Here is a 19,649-nt window from a genome sequence, read left to right as displayed (position 1 = left end):
CCTGTATAGGGTTTCTGAGGAGTGGCTGGTGAGCTTGAATTGCTGACTTTGCAGTTCAAACTGACTTTGGAGTCCAGCACATTAACCCACAGCACCATGACAGGACTCAAATGTATATCTTCTCAAATCTTTGAAACTTTTCATCATTTTTATAGGAATGCCGCCCCATATGAAACAATAGTTTTTAAATGTATCACACATTTTAATGAAGGTTAGGAAGACCTCAAATATAAACCATAATAGAGAGAAGATCATAATTTGGTGGAATAAGAAATTGTAGCTAAAGTCCCAAAACTGGTGAAAGACCATAGAACTAACATTTGATGCACTAGCTATTGAACTTGAAATCTCACATGGTTCCGCATTTCAATTTTAAGCAAACATCTTGGACTCTGAAAGTGTTTGAGAAGATGGGTGCCAAAAGCATTCTATCAGTATTGCCAAACTGAAACAAGGGTTTGCCACCTGTCACTGTATTTAATCACAGAGATGGGGAGAGATCCAATCCAAGCTTTATTAGCAGAAAGCCAGCAGTCCAGAGGACAGAGAGAATAGTTTCTCAAGACTGTCCTGTCCGTTAAGAAAAGTGGGCAAATTATATAGGCTAAGTTTCATTTGGATGTACACTGAATCTGTCTTAACATCAAGGTAGCATTCTTTGGGAAAAGGAAACAGTAAAACAAATAATTCTTCAAACATTGCACCTTTTGAAAAAGGAATAATCAGGAATAATCCTTCTCAAATAATCCATCTTTTGGGTAAAAGGAACAATCAGGCAATAACCCTTTTCAAGCAGTCCATCTTTTGGGATAGAAGCTGCTTGGTTTCTGAGATAACTGTCTGGGTGGGCTTAAGCATGTCCTGTTCTCTTTCTAGAACCATGAGGTCATCTTGGCTAAATTTTAAACTAATTTCCCCATTTGCAGGGTCTTCATTTATCAAGACCTAATGACTAAACTGACTCCATTTTGTTTAAGTGGGTTCTTGTTGTTACGTGCTGTGGAGTTGATTCCGACTCAAAACGACCCTGTACAGGGTTTCCGAGGCTGTAAATCTTTACAGGAGCAGAAAGCCTCATCTTTCTCCTGTGGAACAGCTGGTAGTTTCGAACTACTGACCTTGCGATTAGCAGTCTGATTCATAACCACTATGCTACCAGAGCTCCTTTTTGTTTAAGTGGGTAGATCCATGCTATCATCGGTCTTTGAAATAATATTGAAGCTAATAAAAATACTTTTATGAAATGAATGGGGACTGGGGATTGGTCTTGGATTTATTAATACAATCCAGAGAACAAGATCCAATCAAAATAGTGGTTTCTGAGGGTATCTGCTTGGTCCGTTAAATTCAAGTCAAAGAGGTCAGTTACGAATGTTATAGTGACCATTTTTGATTACCAAGTGGGTAATTTTGAATTGCTGTCTTAACATAGTGTAAATCAAAGAGTGAGAATTTTCAGTGAAGAGAGAAAAGAGATGTAAATATGCCTTCAGTAATATATTGTCCTAAGTGGAAGATATGTTGACAAACAATAGCTTCACATTTTGATATTTTGTTTTATTAAAGTTTCTACTACTTTGTAGCAAGGAGCTCGGGTAGCATAGTGATTATGATTCAGGCTGCTAACATCAAGGTCAGCAGTTTGAAACTACCAGCCATTCAGTGGAAGTAGGATGAGGCTTTCTGTTCTCACTAAGATTTACAGCCTCAGAAACCCTGTATAGGGTCACTTTGAGTTGGAATCAACTCCATGGCACAGAACCACCACCAGTAGCACATTATTTTGTAACTATGCTTTTTGTCTTAGCTTCAATACAACACATTTGCCAATCTTCTGTTTTTCATTTGTGCAATGCAAAGGAGTTTAAGACAGTTAAAAAAAATTCCATTATCTTAATTTCACTTTCTGCTAACTTTTTGAAGTCCCGTTGTATAGTCTTATGAATTATTACATTAATCCTGTGCTTGGCAATTCAATCAGTTGTGTAGAAATGTCTTGGTAGGGTCATCTGAGCCCTCTAACTTCACAGGGGGAAGAGAGACTAACCTTCAGCATCAATCCACGTCTAATTCCTATGATGTGGAAGTCAGTCACTCTTCCTTTCTCAGTATATTAACCAACTCTGACACCAGCCATTCCTCCCTTGACACTCTCCTTTTCTGTTCGGTTTGATAACTTATAGAAATGGCTACATAGACTTACAGACAATACCCATGATTATGGAGGTGTTTAGGGAAATAACATTCTACAATTCAGGATCAGGGAAGATTTTTCTCATCTGTGCCCACAGATAGGCCTCTTCTGGGCCCTAGCCTCTTGGCTCCTCAGCCCAGTGGTTCTTTTTGACTCCTCAGCCCAGCCTCTGTCCTGCTCTGGAAAGTGTTACAAAGCTCTTTAGCTCTCCTGTTAAATATCCAAAGGCAACCAATCTCAACCATATTCCTCTGCCTGAATGTGCTCTAGACATGTCATGGGTGATGGTGGTTCCAGTGAGGCCCAGGGGGCTCCTGGGCTCTTGACTTTGTTCTGAGGAAGCTGAAAGTGGTCAGAAAGCAGATACATCCATGGGGTGGAAACAGCCAGGACCACTGCTATCAACCTTGCTGCTGGTACAACATGCAAGGTCCCCAAGGAACTTTGTTCTGTGTCCCTTCCCCACCATGCACTCTATCCTCCTGCACCTAGATGTACACAAAGTGTTGATCCAGCTGTTGGCACAGCCCCTGCCTGGGCCACTAGACACTTAGCAAGTCTAGCCTGCTGTATTCAGGGTACACAGCTCTCAGCCTTTGTCTGGCAGGCTGTCATAAGGCTTTAATATAATAGACTTCCAGTGATTTAACTGCAGATTGTACAGGGACTGCCTGGATATAATAGTGTTTGCACAACATCCAAATTGCATGATGTCCTATTTCTCAGAATGTGTAGTGGATGTTCAGCAATGCATGTCTTTATATGACTGCATATGCAGTCCACACATACATATGTACCATACGGTGTGGCTCTGTGGTTAATGTGTCAGACTGCAAATCTGTTTGAACTGCATGGTGGGCAGTTCCAGCTCACCAGCTACTTGTTGGAAACCCTATACAGGGTCACTATTGGTCATAACTGACTCGATGACATTAACAACAACATGTACATAGTTACACTGTATATCTTTCCTTACATATATATGTATACATATCTACCCTATGTAACCACACACATATTTTATGATTATTATTACAAAAGTGTATGTGTCATAATGTTTCCCAAAATGGGCCCTTTTTCTTGTGTACATATTTACTTTGCCCAAGTTGTGCAACTTCATTTACATTCATTATTGCCTCTGAGCTAATTGACTTTTAGAAGATGTCTGAAGACGGAACTCTCAGTTGACTTTAGATGAACCCATGGCTATTTTATTTCTGTTATTTATTGATTATAATGTGTTTATGCCAAATACTGATTTGCCTCTTTGTTTGAAGAACAAAAAATCACTACATACTTAATAATTCTTCTTAATTTATGTGAGTTAACATTTGGTTCAGTAATTAAGCAACCATGACCCTAAATAAACAGCAAAAAATAAGAGTATAATATATTTTTTTCTGACATTAAAATGTGATAACCTAAAGAGATCATACAGATAAGCAAAGCTAAGTATTGTATATTTATTTAGTACATAGGTAGACTAGCACATTTGTATACTTGATTTTATATAAGAAATTAGTTAAATATATATCAAATCAATTATATCAACTTATTAACCCCAAACGAATCGAACATGAAGGTGTATGGCTAGTACCCAACTTGTTCACATTTCTTTCATACTACTACCTTCTACCTACTACCTACTTACTACTACTGGGATTCCTGCTTGGCATTGTACTTCTAATTGAGATATCGGCAGTTAAAACACAACAAGTATTCCCTGAAAATCCTATACAGAGTCAATATGAGTCAGAATCCACTTGATGGCACTTAACAACAACTACTGATTACACTGCACTTTACCATTTATATTTCTTTTATTCATTTTCAATCTTTGTTTCCAACTTTATACATATTCTAAACAATTTAAGAAACAGTTTAAAATCAAATCCAATCTTTCACATTAACAGCTTATTTATACCTTAGAATAATTCTCTGAATTCCTTTATTTATAACTTCCTCCTGACCACTCTGGCTAGGGCCCTCTTCACTTCCTTGTTCCTCAAAGTATAGACAAGTGGATTGAGTACAGGAGTGCACACAGTGAACATGATGACAGTGATTCGGTCCTGGTCATTGGAGATGCCTGAGGCAGGACTAGTATAAGTGAAGACAACAGGAACATAGAAAAGAATAACTACTGAGAAGTGTGAAGCGCATGTGGACAGTGCTTTGTGAAGACTGCTACAAGACTGGGCCTTGAAGGAGAGGTACAAGATAATGTAGACATAGGAGAGAACTGTGAGAGAAAAGGAACCTAGGGCTATGGTGCCTGTGATAATATTGAGGAGCCACTGGTTGAGCTCAGTGTTCCCACAAGCCAACTCCAGCAATGGCTTAACATCACAGTAAAAGTGATGGATATGGTTGGATCCACAGAAGTTCAATTTGGAAGTCATTATGGAGGGCAGCAGGGCATAGGAAAAACCAATGATCCAGACTGTGCTAGCCATCTGTATACAGTGCTGATGATTCATGATAACAGTGTAACGAAGTGGTTTGCAGATAGCCACAAAACGGTCAAAAGCCATCACGGCCAACAACATGGTCTCTGTGCTGCCCAGGAAGTGAAAGAAATAAAGCTGGCTTATGCAGGACACAAAAGAAATTGATTTGCTTGTAGAGAGGAGATTTTCCAGCATCTTTGGCACTGTCACTGTAGAGAAGCAGATATCCAGACATGATAGGTTTCCCAGGAAGAAATACATAGGCAAATGGAGTTTTGGATCAGAGGTGACAATCATCAGGATAACTCCATTCCCAGCCAGATTGAAAAGATACATGTATAAGAAAATCACAAAGAGTAGAGGTGACAGCTTCTGGTTCTCTGTCACTCCCAGGAGGAGAAATTCAGTGACTGAGGTTTGATTCTGCATCACTTAAAAGCAAAAACAAAATCATATATCAACTATTATTTCTAATGAGAATTTGTTTCCGAAACAAAAATGTTCTGAGGGAGCATATAATTTTTTTTACATGATTCCTACTTTAGAGTTTTACAAAATGTGGGCTACTAAGAATGTTAGATGTTAAGACTGTTATGGACTATGAATTTGACAATCTTAAAATCTTTTAAATTAGGTCCATTATTAGTGTTTCTTTTCTCTAGAAGATACAGTGCATGTTACAACCTTGCTTGCTGAAATTGAAGAAAACTTATAATACTTACTGATGAAGATGCAAGAGTACAATCTTCAATTTGACTTACACCTCGGAGTAGCGAAAACAAAAATCTTGACCACTGGACCAATAATCAACATCCATATAAATGCAGAAAAGCCTGAAATTGACAAAGATTTCATTTTGCTTTGATCAACCCTCAAGACCCTTGTAAGCTGTAATCAAGAAAACAAATGATGTATTGTGATGGGAAAATCTCTGTGCAAGTCATCCTTAAAGTGTTAAAGAGCAAAGATGTCACTTTGAGGACTAAGATGCACCTGACACAAGCCAGGGTGATCTTAAACCTCAGATGCATGTGAAAGTTGGATAGTGAATAAGGAAGACTTTAGAAGATTTTATGCATTTGAGTTAAGGTGTTAGATGAGACTATTGAAAATATCATCATCTGCCAAAAGAGCAAATAGATCTGTGTTGGAAGAAGTACAGTCAGAGTGCCCCTTGGAAGGACGGATGGCCAGACTTTGTCTCTCACACTTTGGACATATCTATTAGGAGGGACCAGTCACTGGAGAAGGATATCATGTTTGGTAAATTGGAGGGTCTGAGCAAAAGAGGAGGACATCCAGCGAGATGAATTGGTACAGCCACAGCATCAATGGGCTCAAATGTAGCAACAACTGTGAGGTTTGTCCAGGACTGGGCAGTAATTCGTCCTGTTGTTCATAGGGTCACTATGAGTCGGTACTGACTCAATGTCACCTAGCAACAACAACATCTTTTTAAAAGAAATCATGTGTAGTCTTGTAGCATAAGCACTGGACTGCATACCACAAGTCGGTTGTTTAAAGCCACCAGCTATTCCTCAGAGACTCAATACAGGGTTGCTCTACATCAGAAGCGTGACAGCACTTTCCTTGATGACACTTATATCTCTAAACCTAAAGAGAAGCCACCTGAAAGTTTTTTACTTGGCAATATAGACAGAGATGAACTCATTGCAACCACAAGCTTTTAAAGAAATAACAATAAGAAAAGCCCTTTAAAATATTAGTAAATGCATTTGTTCATCTTAGAATGTACATGGGGCTTGCTCCTTTTTGGAAGTGTATCCATGAAAGCTCACCTCAGTCTTTACTGGGATAGAAAAGTTGTTGATATTGTTAGGAGCCATCAACTTGGTTCTGACTTAGCAATCCTATGCACAACAGAAGGAAACACTGCCTGGTTCTGCGTATGTTTGTTGCTATGTTTGAGCGCATTTTTGCTGCACGATGCCAATCCTTCTTGTTGGAAGTATCCCTGTTTTTTGCTGTCCTTCAACTTTTCTATGCATGATGTCCTTCTCCAGGGAATGCTCCCTCCAGATAACATGTCCAAAGTATGAGAAGCACACTCTGCTTTCTTGGCTTCTAAGGAGCATTCTTGTTGTACTTCTGCCCACACAGATTTGTTTGTTCTAGCAGTCCATGGTACTTTCAATATTCTTTTACAACACTATGGTTCAAATGCTTAAATTCTTCTATAGTCTTCCTTATTCATTGCCCAACTTTCACATGCATATGAGACTATTGAACATTGAGACAGGCATACCTTAGTCCTCAAACTGACAGCTTTGCTAGTAAAGTAGGCTACAATAATCAGAAAATATTAGGAAGAGATGTATTTCAACTTTCACCACTGTTGCACTTTCTTGACTTGGAGTACACTCAATGGCAAACATTTTTTTTTTTTTTTTTTAATCTGCTGATACATTTAGGTCATAACTATAATATAAACATTAATATTTTCACCAAATAGGATTCCCACATTACTCATTTAGTAAATGGTATAGGACTTCCATTTTTCTACTTGATCAAGAATATTTTGCCTTTATCAGATTCTGAGTCCCTTGTTAAGTAATGTTCTTCCTCCAGTAAGCTCAAGTATTTCCCCCTTGGACCAACCGATTTTGAGCTTTCTTGGAAGTTTCTATGACTTTATCCTGCTTGGAATCTTCTTTTCCCCTGTGCTGAAAATCTTAAGTCCTATTTTTATTTGGTCTGCAATAACATAACTTTAGATGTTAAGGAATAGTGAAAATCAACTTCTTTTCCTCTAGTTCCATTAATCTGCCACTGATAGTCACTCTGCCCTTTTCACCTCCGAAGTCTGTCTGCTACATCATCAGCTCTCTCCAAAGTCCTTAGAAAACTTCAGCACTTCTCATTCAAAACACTTTCTTGGTTTTCTCTTTCTATCAAATACAATTCCTGTTTCCTACTAAAGGGATATATTAATTTTCATTTCATTTGCAGATTTGAAATAATCATATTTTCATCAGTAAATGGTAAACTCTTGCATAATTATTAATCAATTCATTAAATATGGTTTAGTTTTTGACTAAGTTTAGGCATTTTACTGTGAGACTGTAAAGCTTTTTAACCTTCCCTCCATTATTTGAAAAGTACCTGACATTATCTCTTTTAGGCACATTGACAAAGGCAGATGTACTTTTTCGAAAGAGCTTCCTTTTTGTTCCTTTCATTTCCAGATGTAGTGGATTAGCTCTTGCTCATTGGGAAGAAAGAAGGCAGGACATAAGGTACCTTATCGGGGTTGGAAACAATGAGGTAAGAATAAGAAGTGTAAGAAATTCTGAAGAGACACATTCATTGGGGAATTTCCTATAAGAGGGGAATCATTCAAGGCTTGAGATCTTACTAATAGGAGAAGAAAATGATTTAAAGTGACTAGAGAAAATAAGAGAATTAACAAGGTAATATGTGTAAGAAACCCCTGGTATTCTAGACTTTCTATGTTGTGTATAAGTGCAGTTAAGGGTTTCCAGACTCATAGAGACCCCATGTAGTGTTTCCAAGGAGCAGCTGGTGGGTTTGCATTTCTTACCTTGCAGTTAGTGCTTAGTATATATGAACTGTTTGCAATTTTGAAAACTTGTCTAATTTCTACTACAGTGCTATCAAAAGGCTGGCTTTAAATCATCCCGAGTAGAATTTTTGGATGTCGTTGTTGTTAAGAGCTTTCAAGTGGGTTCTCACTCATAGCGACCCTGTATCTGGTTCTTAAGGAGCAGCTGTTGTGTTTGAACCATTGAGCTTTTGTTTAGTAGTTCAGCTCTTTATCCTAAAGCACCACACCAGGACTCCATATATATTTTATGTATTTAAGAACTTTTCTTTTTAAAACACAAGCATGCTTACAAAATTCCTGTTTAAAATAAAATGACATATCCGATATTTTTGATTCTCAGAGTCACAAAACAAATAATATCAAAAATACATAAGGTGGACAAGTCTTTTTGTAAGTTTTAAAGATGATAAGATATCAATTTCCTCTTCAATAAAGAAATAAATTCTTTTACTGCAATTTTCATATTAAGAGATTTTTATTTGTTTTGGAGAATGTCCAAAGAATCAAGAATGTTGAACTGAGACTGATAATGAAAAATTTGGAAGTCAAATACCTTCATAATCCACAACCACACTAAGGAGGCCCTCATTAAATAGAGCATCTGTTTGGGCACTTATCTTTAATATTGGGAACTAAGCAGATCAATCACTAACAGGCAATATGGGCAGCTTCCCAGCCTGTCTCCTATTTCACTTTCTTACCTGATCATATTAGGATTGACAAATAAACATTTTCAGTTTCAACTCCCAGTGATTGTAAATAAATAAACAATTGAAATGACAATTCGTGTTGGGATTGCAATATAAACTCTTTATCTTCAAAATCCTCTTTCTCACTTTCTGAAGTTCTGCCTCCGTTTTTATGAGCTACAGATCTCTAGGCATGAAAATCCTGAGAGAGAGGGTCACTTGTGTGTTAAGAATTATTGTAAGAATAAATCAGATGCTTACTATATGGGAGCATTCTTGGGGAATTTCTATCTTGAGTTCCAATTAAAATAATAATTACTCTTTAGTTTCAAAATCATGGGCACCACCACCAGCCCCAAATGCCAAGTATGTTTCCTTAATCAAATTTCATAGGACAGAGGTATGGATTTGCTTTCTCATCTTGGATTTCTTGGAAAATACTCTTAGGTTTCAAGTGTAAATAGAATTGGTGATGAGAATTTAGTAGTGGCAGTTATTCACAACCCATTCATCAGAGCAAGAAGATGATCATCTCAATATTCTATGTGCTTATGACTGTGATTATGTATTATCAGATCTATAGTGTTTTCTTTTATGCTGAACATAAAAATTGTTGTTGTTGTTGTGTGCCATCAAGTTGCTTCTGACTCACAGTGATCCTGTCTAGGGTTTCTAAGATTATAAATCTTGACGGGAACAGAAAGCCTTGTCTTTGTCCCACACCAAGTGAATAGAAAAATGAAACTTCACATCAATTAGACACTAACTGGAAATGTTGTTTAGTTTAAGGATGACATGATGTGATAGTTGTAGACTCTAATACACCATCTATATAAGTTTTAGCTTAACAATTGAGCTTAGGCTTGCTATGTCCTTGGACCACATACTTGAAGTAAATACTTCCCAAGGTTCTCTCCAATGGTGGCCATGAAGTGTATGTAACACCCAGTTTTGTAAAATACTTGTCCCTGAATGGCACAGACATTTACATGCCCTACTACCCTAAGAGTTTCCAGTCCAAACCTACTGAGAAGGCCCTAGGTGAGCTACTCCTGGATGTTCAGAGCCTTAAAAACACTCTAGTGTACAGTACCGTGAGTCGGAATCCACTGGATGGCAACTGGTTTGGTTTAGTTTTATTGTCAAATAATTTATTTAATATACATCATTGTATCCCCCTAGTTATGAACTCCTGGTGTGGCACTTTTGGATCAGCACTGGACTGTGAACCACAGGTCAGCAGTTCAACCCACCAATAGCTACTTGGGATCCCTATCCTGGGACGCTATGACTCGATGGTACTTATCAACAACAAAAATGGTCTAATTGAACTGTCACATACCCTTTAAAGGAGTCCTTTTGTGTGCTGTAAGATAAGCATTGGACTCCCAACTACATGGTTGATGATTCAGAGTTACTAGCTGCTCCTTGGCAACCCTAAACAGAGTTGCTATGAGTTAGAACAGACTTGACGTCAATTAACAACAAGAACAAGAAAATACTGTATAAAATAACTTCCTGGGCACTATAATGAACTTGTGGTGTGGCATTATGGGCTAATGTGCAGGACTATAAGGTTGGTTTGAACAGAAAGGTCGGCAGTTGAAGTTCACCAGCCACTCCTTAAGAAATATAATTAGAGCATAAATGATTCTTTAAATTACTTTAATAATTTCCAAATAATTTGCTGATGTTAGTGAATACCCTGTGCCGTCCTTTGACACTTATGATGGTCAAGGTATGACTTAAGACCATGTGACCCTGCAGCTCAGTTTCCATTAGCGGAACATCTAAGCTCTTCCCTGGAGGGCAAGACTGCCCCTCCCTGAGCTGGCTAGGGGTGTTGTAATCTACTCTCACAGGTACCCTGCCTGAGGACAAAGCTTTTTATATCTGCAATTTGTGGCCTGGAGGAATTTAAAGGAAAGGTGGATTTATGTCAAGACTCAAAATGGAGTTAGAACTCTCCCTGTAAAATTTTAACAAAACTCATGTATTGTTCTTAAGTGCTGTCAGTTCGGTTCTGACTCACATCAATCCTGTATAGAGTTTCTGAGGAGTGGCTGGTAAGCTTGATCCACTGACTTTGCAGTTCAAACCAACTCTGGAGTCCTGCACATTAACCCACAGCACCACCACACAACTCAAATGTACATTTTCTCAAATATTTGAAGTGTTGCATCATTTTTATAGGAATGCTGCTCCATATGAAACAACAGTTTTTAGGTGGATCAAGTATTTAATCAAGGTTGTTGTTGTTAAGTGCCGTTGAGTCAGTTCCGACCCATAGCGGTTCTCTAGAGTGTTTCCAAGGAGCAATTGGTGAACTTGAACCACCAACCTTGCAGTTCAAACTGACTTTGCAGTCTAATACATTAACCCTCAGTGCCACACCAGGATTCCTTAATCAAGGTTGATGTTGTTGTGATGTGCCATAGAGTCGGTTCTGACTCATAGTGACCCTGTACAGGGTTTCCAAGGCTGTAAATCTTTACAGGAGCAGAAAGCCTCATCTTTCTCCAGTGGAACAGCTAGTAGTTTCAAACTGCTGATCCTGAGGTTAGCAGCCTGATTTGTAACCACTACGCTACCAGAGTTCCTTAATCAAAGTTAGGAAGGCTCAAATATAAACCATGAGAGGGAAGACCATCAATTGGAAGAATGAAGAAATTGTAGCTGAAATCCAGAAACTGGTGAAAGAAATCCATAGAATTAGCATTTGATGCACTAGCTATTGAAGTTGAAATCTCTAATCAGAACCCAGAGGTACTCAACTTTACCCAGAGTCCTCTGCCTGAATGTGCTCTACTCCTGCCGTGGGTGAGGCCCAGGGTGCTCCTGGGTTCTAGGCTTTTGACTGAGGAAGCTGAACATGATCAGGAAGCAGCTGCATCCCCACAGGGTCTTCACTGTCAGCCTTGCTGCTGGTACCACATGCAAAGGTGCCCAAGGCCATTTTTCTGTGTGCCTCACCCACCATGCACCCTATGCTCCTGCACCTGGATGTGCACAAAGTATTGATCCAGTTGTTGGCACAGCCCCTGCCTGGACCAGTGCACACATGGCAAGTCTAGACTGCTGGATTCAGGGGACGCAGCTCTCAGGCTTTGTCTGACAGGCTCCCATCAGGCTTTTTTTTTTTTTTTTTTGGCATTTTAACTATTTATTTCAAAGGTCTTTTGAAAAACAAAAGTTAAAGACAGTTTCAGGAAAAATTGCACAGAATACACTCATTAAGTAAGTATAGTGATTAAATCATAACAAGGGAAATACTTTCTCTTCAGCAACTCTGCAATTCACGTTGTGTGGTCTTGCAGGTTCTTAGATTTCCAAAAGAGAGGGGAGAAATCATGGCAATTAAAACTGTCTCTTAATCATGTAAATCTATAGTAGCAAACACTTTTTCTGTTCTTTCCAATAAGTCAGTTTTGATCTTCAAACTGTACCTTGTTTTTTTTTTGTTTTGTTTTTTTTTTTAAATATGATGCTAGAAATTCAATGGGGTTTGGTGGTCTCTCTTTTACAAGCTCAGCAAGTCCCTGTAATAAGATAGGCACCACTGTCTGATCCAGGTAGGCAAGAGTTGGCAAAGACTGGAGGTCCACCTTCTATTCCGATGTCTTTTCTGCATTAATCTTCTCATTTTCTAGTATCCTCTCAACATTGTCTGTAAGACCATACTCAGAATGAGGATTTTCTGCAACCTGCGTCTGTCCTTCCGGCATCTGCTCTGGCTCTGTGGTGGACCCTGCCTCTCATAAGCCTTTAATATATGACTTCCAGGGATTTAATTGCAGATTGTCCAGGGACTGCCTAGATATAATAGTGTTCACACAACATCCAAGTTACATAATGTCCTATACACAGAACATGTTGTGGATGTTCAGCAATGCATGTCTGTATATGACTGTATATGCAGCCCACGAATACATATGTAACATAAGCCTATATGGGTACACATACACTGTATATCTTTCCTTACACATTAGTATATATATACCAGCCCTATCTAACCACACACATATTTTATGATTATTACTACAAAAGTTTATGTGTCATAATGTTTACCAAAATGGACCCCTCTTCTTGTTTTTGTATTGACCTGTCTCAAGTTGTGCAACTTCATTTACATTAAAAAATTGCCTCTGAGCCAGTTGACCTTTAGAAGATGCTTGAAGACTGATATGTCAGACAACTTTAGATCAACCCATGTATCCTCTTAATTATGGACTCCTGGAGTGGGGCTGTAGGATCATCACTGGACTGTGAACCACAAGGTCGGCAGGTCAAACCCACCAGGTGGCCCTCAGGAACACTATTCTGGGTCTCTATACATATTAACAACCTAAGATATGCAGATGATACAACCTTGCTTGGTGAAAGTGAAGAGGACTTAAAATATTTACTGATGAAGATCAAAGAGCACAACCTTATGTATGGATTACAACTCAATGTAAAGAAAACAAAAATCCTCACCACTGGACCAATAAACAGCATTCTTTTCAATGGAGAAGAGATTGAGGTTGTCAAGGACTTCATTCTTCTTGGATCAACTATCAACATTCGCGGAAACAGCACTCAAGAGATCAGACGACGTATTGCATTGGGCAAATCTGCTGCACAGGAACTTTTTAAAGTATTGAAGAGCAGAGATGTCAGCTTGAGGACTAAGGTGCGCCTGACCCAAGCCATGGTATTCTCAATAACCTCATATGGATGCGAAAGCTGGACAATGAATAAGGAAGATCGTAGAAGAATTGATGCCTTTGAGTTGTGGTGTTGGAGGAGAATACTGAAAGTGCCATGGACTGCCAAAAGAACCAATAGATCTATTTTGGAAGAAGTGCAACCAGAGTGCTCCTTGGCGGCCAAGATGGCTAAGCTTTGTCTCTCCTACTTTGGACATATTGTCCGGAGAGAACAGTCGCTGGAGAAGGATGTCATGCTGGGTAAGATGGAGGGTCAGAGAAAAAGAGGAAGACCCCCAACGAGATGGATCAGCCAGGTGACATCATTGATGGCATCAAGTGTGGCGGCGGTAGTGAGGTTGGCCCAGGATTGGACATTATTTCATTCTGCTGTGCATGGGGTCGTTATGAGTCTGTTCCAACTCGATGGCACCTGACAACGGAACCAACTGGACTGCACTCACCAAAGCAAAAATCTTGTAATTAAACTACAACATACTCTATAAAGGAGTATAAAGGAGTCTTGGTACGGTGCTCTAGGATAAGAATTGGACTGCAAACTACAAGATTAATGATTCAGATTCACTAGCTCCTCTTGGCAACATTAAACAGGGTTGCTATGAGTAAGAACTGACTTTGCATTACTAAACAACAACAATATACTGTATAAAATAGCTTCCTGAGTATGATAATGGAGATTGGATGTAGCACTGTGGGTTAATGTGCAAGAGTGCAAGGTTGCTTTGAACTGAAAGGTTGGCAGTTGAAACTCACTAGCCAATCCTCAGGTAATATAATTAGAAGCATAAATGAGTCTTCAAAATACTTTGATAATTTCCAAATAGTTTGCTGCTTAGAGAATATGCCTTGCCATCTATGTTCCTGAGAGTATGGCTTAACACCATGTGACCCTGCACCTCAATTTCCACTAAGGGCACACCTAAGTTAGTCCTTGGAGGGTTTCTGAGGAGTATTTGGTGGACGTGAACCACCAACCTTGCAGTTTGCAGCTGTGGAGCAGTTAGTGACTTTGAGCGGCTGACTATGTAGTACAATCCAACTTTGGAGTCCAACACTTACCCCATAGCATCACACCAGGACTCAAATGTACATATTCTCAAATCTTTGAAGCCTTGCATCATTCTTACAGGAATACTAGCCATATGAAACAGTTTTAGATAGATCAATCATTGTAATGAAAGTTAGGGGGACCTCAAATATAAACCATGAGAGAGGTAGGACAATCAATGCCAATTATGAAGAAATTGTAGCTGAAGTCCAGAAACTGGTGAAAGAAGACCATAAAATTAATAATTGATGCAGTAATTATTGAAGTTCAGCATTCTTAATTTTCAGCAAGTGTTTGACAAGATGTGTGCCAAAAGCCTTCCATCAGTGTTGCCAAACCCAAATGAAGGCTTGTCACCTGTCACTGTAGTCAATCACAGAGATGGGGAGAGATCCAATCCAAGCTTTATTAGCAAGAAGTCAGCAGTCTGGAGGTCGCAAAGAATAGTTTCTCAAGACTGTCCTGTCCATCATGAAAAACAAACACATTATATAGAGTAAGTTATATTTGGATGTACACTTTATCTTAACATCAATGTAGCATTCTTTCATAAAAGGAAACAATAAAGCAATAAACTTCTCCAAACATTGTGCCTTTAGAGAAAAATGAACAATGAGGAATAATTCTCCTCAACCATTCCATCTTTTGTGAAAAAGGAACAATCAGGCAATATTCCTTCTCTAACATTTCTTCTCAAACATCCCATCTTTCAAGAAAAAAGAACCATCAGGCAATACTCCTTCTCAAGCATTCTATCATTTGTGATCCAAGCTGATTAGTTCCTGAGATAATTATCTGGTAGACTGAAGTATGTCCTGTTCTCCTTCTAGGACCATGAGGTCATCTTGATTAATTTTATATTAGCTTCCCCATTTGCAGAGTCTTCATTTATCAAGACCTAATGACTAAACCGATTCCATTTTCTTTAGGTTGGTAGATCTATGCTATCCTCAGTCTTTCAAACTAGATTCAATCTAACAAAAATACTTTATTGGAATGAATAGTAACTGGGCATGGGTCTTGGATTTATTAATGTTTTACAGAGAACAAGGCCAAATCAAAATAGTGAGTTCTGATGGGATCTACTGGGTCAGTTAAATTCTAGTCAAAGAGGTCAGTTAGGAAGTTTATAGTGAGTATTTTTGATTATCAAAGGAGTAATCTTAATAGATTTTTTTCTAAGTTTTTCTTTTTTAAAGTTTTTATTGTGAACTAAGTGTTAGTTTAGAGAACATTAGCTTTACATTCCTCCTATTGTATTTTGTTTCAATACAATGATTACAATCCCACCCGTCATCATCAGTCAACCAAAGGGTACACACTGCAAGACTACCCCCTGTCTGTGGTCAGCACACTGACCCTCTGCCTCCCTGCGTTCAGAGTCCCCACGTACTCCACCTCTCCACGTCATTGTCTGTGCCTCCATCTCTGGATAGGGTCTCACACTCTGCTCTTCCTCTTTGATGGTCTCAGGGACCTCCGCTCCTGGACTGCAAAATCAACCATTCCCCTCCTTTTGTTACAAAACGTCTACCTTTATATTTCCAACAATCACAGTCTTGATAGCAATTATTCACGATTGAGCCACAAGAGTCTTGTCCCCATCTCCTTTCATCAGCCCAGTCCAGACAGGTTGGAAACCACTCAGTGGAGATTCTACCTTCCCCTGCACTCTCTGGAACTATGCTCCCTCTTAAAAGTTTGTAAGCCAGTCACTTCTTGCCTTTATACCCCGCCCCCCCCCCACACACACATTTTGCATAGCCAATGTCTAAGTTGCCTATCCCTGTAAACCCTGTGTACCGAGGGGGTGGGAATGATTCTCACTGTAAAGATTTATTCCCTCTTTTGAGCTGCTACATCCATAAGTATAGGTCAAGTTTATCAAATTGTAGTGGATCACTCTTTTTCCCCTCTTTTTTCTTCTAGTCAAGTTCTGATCATCCAACCATTGAAGCCAGATCAAGTGGGTACAGTCTGCAAGTATGGGTGTTCTAGTGCATCTCCCCTCATTTCATATCAGCTGGATGCTTCACTCTCTGCTGTAGTCCTTTGTGGCCATGTCCCTGTTTCTAGACCTAGGAGTCCCCAGGTCTTGCCATACTGCTGGCCAACCAGGTCTCAACCTTGGTTGACAGGAGTCTATTGAACATGGTAGGACTTAGTCACAACTTCATGGTTATTTTCCCCCCACTTCCCCTCACTGATAGACCAATATGGTCACTAGCAAGACCCCATGCCTGCTTGTGTATTCCCCTTGAGTCTCAGTCTTGAAAGGGATTTACCCTGAGGCGACCCGACCACTTGCCTTGATGGGTCCCGGGGGAACAACTTGCTTTTTTTTTTGTAGTAGTAGTAGTCAATTAGACTTCCATTATTGATTTTGATTTTTCTTGCTGGCTTTCTTTCAAGAAGTATCTTCTGTTCCTCTAGCCACTCCAGGCTGATCTACTTGTTCTTTCAAGAGGAAATTTCCCACCTCAGAAGATTCTGAATGGAGATCATGATTCCACCTAAGGTCTTATGCAATGCAAAGTCTCCTCAGGGAGCCTCCTTCAATGGACAAGTTCTAACCCCATTTTTAGTATTCCAATCATTTGTAAGCTGAGGATGGACTTACCATATATCTATGGTGATGTGTCTGGTTATTCCTTTATCTCCCCCTCAAGTGTCTATTTTACAACAGGAGAAAAGTAAAACCAACATTCAACAGACAGCCGAGCATCTGAAAATTATTTCTCCTCTTTTACCCATTCCAACCATGCCTCAATCCCTGTATCCAAGAGCCCTGTTGTCCCAAGGTTGAACATATATTATTATTTACCTCTGTCCCACTTAGCCCATGCAAACCTGCCTAATTGTTCTCTCATCTGCCTTGTTCGTTCTTCCATTATTCTTGTATATTGCCTCCCCTCCAGCACCCAAACTATCCTGTGTCTATTCCCTACCCTGTGCTTCACCTTCCCCTCCCTCCCCTCATCCCACCCCAGACACCCTGGTAACCAGCAAAGAAAATTTCCCCTCCTTTTAGTGTGGGTACTTTTTCTTAAACTTTTACAATAATTATCCTATGCAGTATTTCTCCTTTTGTGACTGACTAATTTCACTCTACATAATGTCCTCAAGGTTCAATCCATGTTATGCATTGCTTGCAGTTTCCTTGTTATTCTTCAAGGTAGCATAAAATTCCATTGTGTTTATGTACCAAAGTTTGTTTATCCATTCTTCCGTTGATGGGCACTTAGGCTGACGCCATCTTTTTGCTATTGTAAATAGTGCTGCTATGAACATTGGTGTGCATATATCTACTTGTGTTATGGTTCGTATTTCTTGTGAATATATACCAAGTAGACGTATTGCTGGATCATAAGGTATTTCTATTTCCAACTTTCTGAGGAAGCATCATATTGTTTTCCAGAGTGGTAATACCATTTTGAAATCACACCAGCTATGTAGGAGTGTTCCAGCCTCTCCACATCTTTGCCAGTATTTATTGTCCTCTACTTTTTTGATCTTTGCTGTTATTGCTGGTGCGAGATGATAGCTCATTGTTTTTTTTGATTTGCATCTCTCTAATGACTGCAAAGTCATTTGAACTACAAGGCTGGTGGTTTAAGTTCACCAGATTCTCCTTGGAAACCCTGTACAGGGTCACTATGGGTCAGAATCAACTCGATGGCACTTACCAACAACAACAAATGACTATTAAGAAGCTCTGGCAGCATAGTGGTCACGAATCTGGCTGCCAACCAAAAGGTCAGCAGTTCAAAACTACCAGCGGTTCCACGGTAGAAAGATGAGGTGTTCTGCTCCCGTAAAGACTTACAGCCTCAGAAACCCTGTGCAGGATCACTATGAGTCGGAAATGAATACACGGTACTTAACAACAACAATGTCTAGTGATCTTGAACATTTCTTCTTACTTTTGTTGGCTGCCCAGAATTCCTCCTTGGTGAAATGTCTGTTCATGTCCTATGCCCATTTTTTAATTGGGTTGTTTGTCTTTTTCTTGTACAGGTGTTGCAGTATCCTATATCTTTTACAAATTAGTCCCTTGTTTGATGTGTCATTGCAAAAGATATTTTGCCATTCTGAGGGCTCCATTTTTACTCTTTTGGTGAAGTCTTTTGATGCACATAAGTTTTTATTTTTTTGTAATTACCAATCATCTATTTTGTCTGCTTTTGTTTGTGTAATTTTCAAAATGTTTGGTAGTCTGTGTATGCCCTGTATCAGAGACCTCACATTTCTCCCTATTTTTTCATTGATGGCCTTTATAATTCTGGGATTCACATTTAGGTCTTTAATCTATGCTTAGCTGGTTTTTGTATAAGGCATGAGGTAAAGGTCTTGTTTCAATCTTTTGCATATCACTTTCCAGTTCTGTCAGCACCACCTGTTGAAGAGACTATCTCCTCCTCACGCAATATACCTAGACACTTTGTCGAAAATCAGTTGGCTGTATGTGGATAGATTAATTTCTGGATTCTCAATTCTGTTCCATTGATCAATGAACCTTTCATTGTATCAGTACCAAGCTGTTTTGAACACTGTAACCGTGTAGTAAATTTTGAAATCGAGGAGTGAGACGCTTCCAACTTTGTTCTTCTTCTTGAGCGGTGCTTTGCTTCTCCTGGGTCTCTTTCCTTTGCATATAAAGTTTGTAATTGTTTTTTTCCATCTCATTGAAGAATGTTGTTGGAATATGGAATGGGATTGCATTATATGTATAGATTGCTTTGGACAGTATTGACATTTTCACAATGTTAAGTCTTCCTATCCAGGAGCATGGTATAGGCTTCCATTTTTTAAGTCTCTTTTGGTTTCTTGTAGTAGTATTTTTTAGTTTTCTCTGTGTAGGTTCTTTATTTCTCTGGTTACATTCATTCCTAGATATTTCATCCTTTGGGCAGCGATTGTTAATGGTATTGCTTTCCTAATGTCTTTTTCAGTGCTGTTTTTGTTGGTATAGA

At 39.1% G+C, this 19,649-nt stretch overlaps 1 pseudogene; it reads right to left on the bottom strand.

Moving 5' to 3' along the window:
• Positions 1–4,119: 4,119 nt before the first annotated feature.
• On the bottom strand, positions 4,120–5,073 carry LOC102824080 (annotated as a pseudogene).
• Between the last annotated feature and the right edge of the window lie 14,576 nt (positions 5,074–19,649).

This window comes from Chrysochloris asiatica, unplaced genomic scaffold (genome assembly GCF_000296735.1).
Source record: "Chrysochloris asiatica unplaced genomic scaffold, ChrAsi1.0 scaffold00546, whole genome shotgun sequence".
Taxonomy (NCBI): Eukaryota; Metazoa; Chordata; class Mammalia; order Afrosoricida; family Chrysochloridae; genus Chrysochloris; species Chrysochloris asiatica.
Note: the sequence above shows the minus strand (reverse complement) of the source record. Positions and strands in the feature narration are given on the sequence as shown.